Raw genomic sequence first — 7,253 nt, forward strand, 5'->3', positions numbered from 1 at the left:
GAGTGTTTATTGAGCGAAAACACCTTAAAGCTCCACGGGGCTCCGGCAGGGGGTGGTGGCGAATCCTGCTGTACTTTTTCACCACCACTTTCTCTCACTCTTTCTTCCTGTTTCTGTTGTACCTGCATTTCAAAGAGACCAGCCTTGTCACACACTGTATCACGCTGACTCTCCCCGAGAACTACGTTAAGGGTACACGTGTCTGTGGAGTGCTCAGCCACTTGCACGTTAATTTCACGAGCAGGCTGTTCCGTTGATCGGATCACCTGGAACCCTCGTCGTCGTAAGCGGCGGAGTGTCACGATGTCTGGAAAATAAATGTAAAAAAGAAGCCAACAACAACGAGATGATTACGACTGGCAAGTCTTAACCATGAGCCTGCTCCAGTTCAACTGACTTCAAACTAAACCACAGCTTCAGTAGCAATAACGACAATAATAGCAGCGGCAGCAGACAGCAGCAGCAGCAGCAGCAGCTATAATAATAACAACAACTGCAAGAATAACAATAATAGTAGCAACAGCGGTAACAACAACAACTAGTCACAATAATAACAACAACAACATCAACTAATCGCAGTAGCAACAAGAACAACAACAAAAATAGTTAACAACAGCAACAACATCAGCAGCAGAAATAGTAACAACCACGACGACGACAGTAGCAACAATAACAAGAACAACAGCATTGTTCTGGCGTCTTTATCTTATCTAAAATGTCCGCCAGAGTGAGTTTCTCGGTTGACTGAGGAACTATAATTTTATCAAAAATAGACTACGAAGTTGAGTGCAAGAAACACTCAGGTCAGGCTAAGTGCTGCTTTTGTCTAAGCTAGTGGCTTCTCAAAGAGGGTGGTGCTGGGTGCCGGGAACAGAACAGGGAACGGGCGATTGATACATCATCTAATTGCCCTAATTTTCAAAATTATTTTCAATTTTTATTCCGTGTACGAATCATCTGATGATATAAATAGTCGAAAAGGGAGCGTGCTGGCCGAGTCGTTAGCACGCCGGGCAAAAGGTTTAGCAGCATTTCGTCCGTTATGACGTTCTGGGATCAAATAACGCCGGGGTCGACTTTGCCTTTCATCTTTTCAGAATCGATAATAAGTACTAGTAATTCAGTACTGGGGTCGATGTAATGGGCTTAGCTTCTCATCCGAATTTGCTGGCCTTGCGCCAAAATTTGAATCCAATACAGGTGGTCGAAATGTTATTTTGGCAATCTAAATTCTTTTGATTCTTTTCTTTTATTCTTTTATTTATTTATTTTACTTGTTTTAGTCATTTGAGTGCGGCCCTGCTAGAGCACCATCTTGAAGTGTTTTTGTCGAACAATTCGACCCCCAGAACTTACTTTCAAGCCTACTAGTTATCCTATCGGTCTCTTTGCCGAGCCGCTAAGTTACGGGGACGTAAATATATAAACATCGGTTGTCAAGCGATGATGAGAGATAAACACTGACGCAAAGACACATAGATATATATATACACACACACATATACATGACGGGATTCTTTCAGTTTCCGTCTACCAAATCCACTCAAGGCTTTGGTCGGCCCAAGGCTTTAGTAGAAGACGCTTGTCCAAGGTGCCACGCAGTGGGACTGAACCCACAACCATGTGGTTGGGAAGCAAGCTTCTTACCACAAAGCCACGCCTGCGCCTATGATGAAATAACTTATGTGTAAGTATGTTCCTCTGTTGGAGTGACGAGGACCATGTTGCCATCTTTAAGGAAGACTGGTGATTTGCACGGTGACTTTGTTTAAAGCGGAGAAGAGTTGCGTACGATCAGTCAACCTCACTCTCTCATCCGTGACCATCTTCATTCCAGTTGCAAGACCAAGTCAAGACGACTGGAGATGGAGACGGATGCGGTGGATGACCAAAATACCTTATTTGCCTCATCTTGACTCATAAAGGATCTAGTTTTCATTTGCATAGGAAGGTAAGCTCTAATATGTAAATTTAATCCATAGCTGGGACCCTGACAAATGCTACTACTCAGGGACAGAATTGACCTGGAAATAATAGTGGCAAAGAGATGGTTCCACACTCCTCAAAACCTTAGAATTCTAGAACCAGAACCCCACAACAGGGTGCAGTTTAAAGTCGCTGCCAGGACATGCGCAAATAGCTTTTAAATAGTGATCACACTGTCGGTAGCTATCATATTGTAGTGTATTCGATTTTACTGAATCGAAGTAAGGGCGGTAGTTGTAGCATTGAAAGTGTGTTAGTGAAAGAAATAATACGAGAGCTAAAAATGCTTGAGAAGCCCTGATGTAATTGCTCGATTTTGTATAGCAGTAGTTATTTAGTGATCTACGTTCCATACATCCACTGAATTTTAGTAATACAAAGCAGCATTAACTGATATAAGATGGCTTGAGCTACTCAAGATAGATCCATCTATAACATTCCAGGGCAAACCTGAAGATAAAACAAAGCGAAACGAAGCACAATATCCATTACTCACTCTAGACAAGCAAGTACACATACAGGCTATAAGGCAGCGAGCTGGCAGAAACGTTAGCACGCCGGGCGAAATGCTTAGCGGTATTTCGTCTGCCGTTACGTTCTGAGTTCAAATTCCGCCGAGGTCGACTTTGCCTTTCATCCTTTCGGGGTCGATAAATTAAGTACCAGTTACGCACTGGGGTCGATGTAATCGACTTAATCCGTTTGTCTGTCCTTGTTTGTCCCCTCTGTGTGTAGCCCCTTGTGGGTAGTAAAGAAATAACACAGACACGCTAAAATATCCTCGTTATCATCGTCGTTGTCATCATCATTGTCGTTAGTTGAAAAAGCTGTGTTAGTATGAGTGCTGGAACAAACAACACATGACACACTTTGATCCAGTCCCCAGCGCTCGCTTCTCGTTGGAGCTCGACCTGCTAGAATTAACACGTCAAGATTGGCTGCATCTGATTGGTTGAAATTCTCAAAACTTTCAATGTTTGAAAAGTTCATAACTTTTTAATTTTTAATTTCTTAAAGAAAAAAAAAATATGATTAAAATTTTCGTAATTTGCGTAATAAACCATCTTCAGAAAATTAAAAAAAGAAAAAGAAAAAAAGCATATCGTATCAAGCCGTAAAGTCCCCAGTTCAATCTCATCTTAGTGTCTTTAAAAAAAATGCGGTGGGTGGGGGCACAATGAATAATCAATTCTTAGATAGCCACCACTCGTAACTATAAATAAATAAATAAATAAATAAATAAATAAACGGGATGGTCACGTTTATTGTGACTGTGAACAAAGTTGACCTGGCGTTGAAGAAGAAGAAGCAGAAGAAGAAGAAGAAGAAGAAGAAGAAGAAGAAGAAGAAGAAGAAGAAGAAGAAGAAGAAGAACAACAACAACAACAACAACAACAGCAACAACAACAACAAAATTACAATAAAGCAGCAACATTATAATGAAGCTGCTAAAAATAGTCCAAACTCACTCAAATCACATCAGTTGTCTTGAAAATGTAAGGGCACATTCAATAATGCACCCCTAGATGCACTGTACCAGGAAAAATGACAGGATGGTCACGTCTGTAACGCCTCAAATTGCTGGTCATCGGGTTCAGGAATAACCCGAGGCTAAACAACAACACCTACGGCCAATGGAGAGCGTGTGACATGTCTAGACTCTAACAGTCCACTTACTGCATACAACACGAATTTAGTCGTTCAATCGGTTATCTGTGAACTATCGATCTGTTTGAACAGAAATGACTCGGAGCAATATAACAACGACAACAACCACAACAACAGCAGCAGCAGCAGGAGCAGCAGTAGTAACATCATCATTATCTGCAACAACAACAACAGTAGCAGCAACGACAGTAGCAGCAGTAGTAGCAGCGTCATTAACAAGAGCAATAACAACGACTATAGTATCAGAAGCAACACCAGCAATAACAACAACAGCAGCAGCAGCAGCAGCAACAACAACAACAAGAACGGCTTTTGGTGGCCTCGAATGTTAGTCCATAGATATGCCATTATTTAAAAGAGCCATCGCAAAATGACAGTGGAGTAAACTACCATTTGTATAAACTGTTCAATCAGCATTTGTTTCTTGATAAAAACGATATTTGGTCATCGGCCAGCAACTGAGGGGATGTAGCTCAGTGGTAGAGCGTTCGCTTTGCATGCGAAAGGCCCTGGGTTCGATACCCAGCATCTCCAGAATTGCTTATTTATTTTGAACTTTTTTTCTTTTAAAATTATGATGATAAAAACCATCCTCCCAGAATGCTATTGCTGTTTATGAATAGAGACAGCATCGTTTCTCATTTCGAACCGCATAATACTTCTGCTTAAATATTAAGAATATCTCAAATTATCTCCCTCGTTATCGATGTGAACAAGAGTGCATTTCGCATCAAAAATCCTGTGTGAGACTTTCTCTCGTGGTAAATACCGCAGTAAAGTTTGTTCTAACAGAACATTCACATTTAAGTGGGGATAAATTCAAGTTTATATCAATAGGAAATATCCAGTAAAGAATTTTTTAATCTATCATAGAGGGATCTAGTTTTTTGTTTCATTCGCAAAATATGCATTTTTTTAAAAAGGAAGTAGAAATCTGAAAATTGGCTATAATAATGTAGTCTTCCAGTCTCATTGCTTTGAAGGTATGATGTTGTGGAGAAAAAAAATTAGAGAAAAAAGTTACAGAGGTTTTAAACCCGAAAAAACTGGGTATTTTTAGCCAATAGCGAGACATAAATTTTCTGCGTTTAGCGGAGCGGTGTCAACTTTAAGGTTGTACCCTGTAAAATTTATAGTTTAGCGTCTGACCTGTTCATTGTAGGTAAACAGAAATACCTAATTTCTTTGTAGGTTTCTAAATAAACAGAAATACCTAATAAAATCAACATGTATCATCTTACTGTTTCTTTTGTCTCTTCATTGATTGTATTTTTTATCATTTTTTAAAATCTGTTATATTAATATATTTGTCTGTATGTGTTTACTTTATGCGTATTTCAGTATTATGTATACCTGTCATGTATTTGTGTACATCATTAATATATAAGTGCATGTGTATGGGGGTGGTGGTGAAAAGGGGGCGTCTGTCTCCGAAACTCCACAGTTGAATAACGTTTTCATGCTTGGATTTGTAAACTACAAAGAATTTGTCTCAAGGTAAAAAATACCTGTATCTTATGTTTTTGCATCCAGAATTAAAAACTAATGTCAAATTATCTGTATCACCCACAGTTTCTTTGTTCCATTATATCCCTACTCTTAATTTAAATTTTTATGAATAGAATTAACCTAGTGAAATCATAAATCCAGCCGTCTAAGTCAATGAGTCCCAAAAATATATGAAATGAAAAATTTGTAAAAATACTAAGACACAGAAAAGCACAGAAAAATACTAACCCCGGCACAAAGTTTCTGAAATTTTAGAGGATGATGGCGATGGTGTTATATTTTGTGACGCTCGTGGCATTAACAGTATTTTCTAAGTATTTGAAGTGAAATGAGTTCCAATAGGAATTGAGCCGATTTTGGGTGCATACATTTTGTTCTAAGACCCTCACCATCAGTCTAGACTTGTTAGTCAACATTATTTTCGCTACTCTTATTTTTTTCTAAATGTTTTTACTTTGCACGAATTCACTCTGTTAGTAGAGCAATTTCAACTTGAGTATCTACTAAGATTTTTAAAATCTTACGAGTTGGTATTTATATTTTAGACGACTCAGTCTTGAGTGACTCACAGTTCTCTACCAGTGGGCAATGCGGTTAGTGGCAGATCAATCTTCGCATTTTTATAGAAGATTAGTGATAGACATTAACAACAACATTTTAAAGGAGACTGACGCCAACGAAGGTTAATCAAGCAATCTATCCTGGTGGATTTTCGTCCCAGGAAATATGAATAACTTTCAGAAATGCCTGATCTTGTGCTACAGCGGATTACAGCTGCTTCAGGATAAACGCTATAGGTATGGAAGTAGAAGTACGGTCAGCAATATTTGTCCGAGCTACGAGTATGACTGATTCGGCTGTCAGCAGAGTCCATTGTAAGGATTTTCCTGTAGGTTAGTTTTTCCACTGACTGGTAACCAAAGCAGATGTCTTAAAACTTGTACGTCAAGTATTTTATTATACGTAGCTTTAAAAGATATTTTCTCGGCCCAGACATCCGCCAAATGGGCGATATTGGTGTTTTCTTCTACATCAATCCTTATCAAACTAACCTCTGATCAAAAACGTTCCAGTTATCGCCACCGTGTTTAATGATCAGAATATTATACTAAGACTAAGTTTTGATCTGAGTAAGATTTGGCTGATATTTTTAGCATGTCGGCTAACCACATGGAAGCTCCCTAATTGTCTCATGTGTGTGGAGTTGTAACATAGAGTTAAACATATACTTACATACTTCTCATTCAAGTAAGTATGTTAAGAAATTTAATCTCCAATTATCTATGTCTTTCATGGAGAAGGCATGTGATGTCATTAATATTAATTACCTAATCAGTGAAAATTCATTTTTTGACTCGATCATTTTAAGTTCTGGTAAGTAAAGGTAAAAATTTGCTTCACTGAAGATGTTTAATAAGACTGAAATTTGTCCAGAGTTGTCTCCCATACTTACTAGACATCAGATTGACCTTTCACTATAATTATTTTCTTCATTGGAGAAGGATCCTACTTCCATTGCTAACAGATTAGGAATATTTATAAGAAACAATATAGATTTTAAGTGCTGCTTGTCTGATCTCTTATAACAATAATGGTGTACATATACTTCTCACCACGAGCGCACACCATATATAGGCAAATTAATTATTTATATAGGAAACCCCAGAAAAATAGTTGTTCCTTCATGCAGTCTGTCTCAAAGGAGTGATGGAACTAGTGTTCAGGCTGTCTCAAAATAACAATAACTCTTACAAAGCCATATCTTCAAGCAGTTTATTTTAAATATAATAATTCTCACATGACCTATCCGCTGCCACCATATGTCAACAAAAGTACGCAACTGAACCTCGCATGGCCTACTGACGAAACATTCACCATATTTACAGTGCTGCCACTGTTTACGGAGATGAATTGTTCTTACCGTGTAGTGACAACTTACAGCCAGATAAAAATACAACTGTTTCAAGATTATGTCTTTTCACCCCGAAGACAATGCTGACAACAAAGATTGAAACACAGATTTCTCGACTGGCTGTCCCTCCACACAAGTGGTTCTCAATCGGGGTCCATATGGCTCCCGGAGTGCCACA

General features: G+C 38.7%; 1 non-coding gene across 1 annotated transcript; it reads left to right on the forward strand.

Annotated features, from left to right (window-relative positions):
- The first annotated feature begins 4,116 nt into the window (after positions 1-4,116).
- Trnaa-ugc (transfer RNA alanine (anticodon UGC)) lies at positions 4,117-4,188 on the forward strand. The gene has a single exon. It is a non-coding gene; the product is annotated as a tRNA-Ala (tRNA).
- The last annotated feature ends 3,065 nt before the right edge of the window (positions 4,189-7,253 follow it).

Source organism: Octopus bimaculoides, chromosome 11 (genome assembly GCF_046866305.1).
Source record: "Octopus bimaculoides isolate indiv1 chromosome 11, ASM4686630v1, whole genome shotgun sequence".
NCBI classification, from domain to species: domain Eukaryota; kingdom Metazoa; phylum Mollusca; class Cephalopoda; order Octopoda; family Octopodidae; genus Octopus; species Octopus bimaculoides.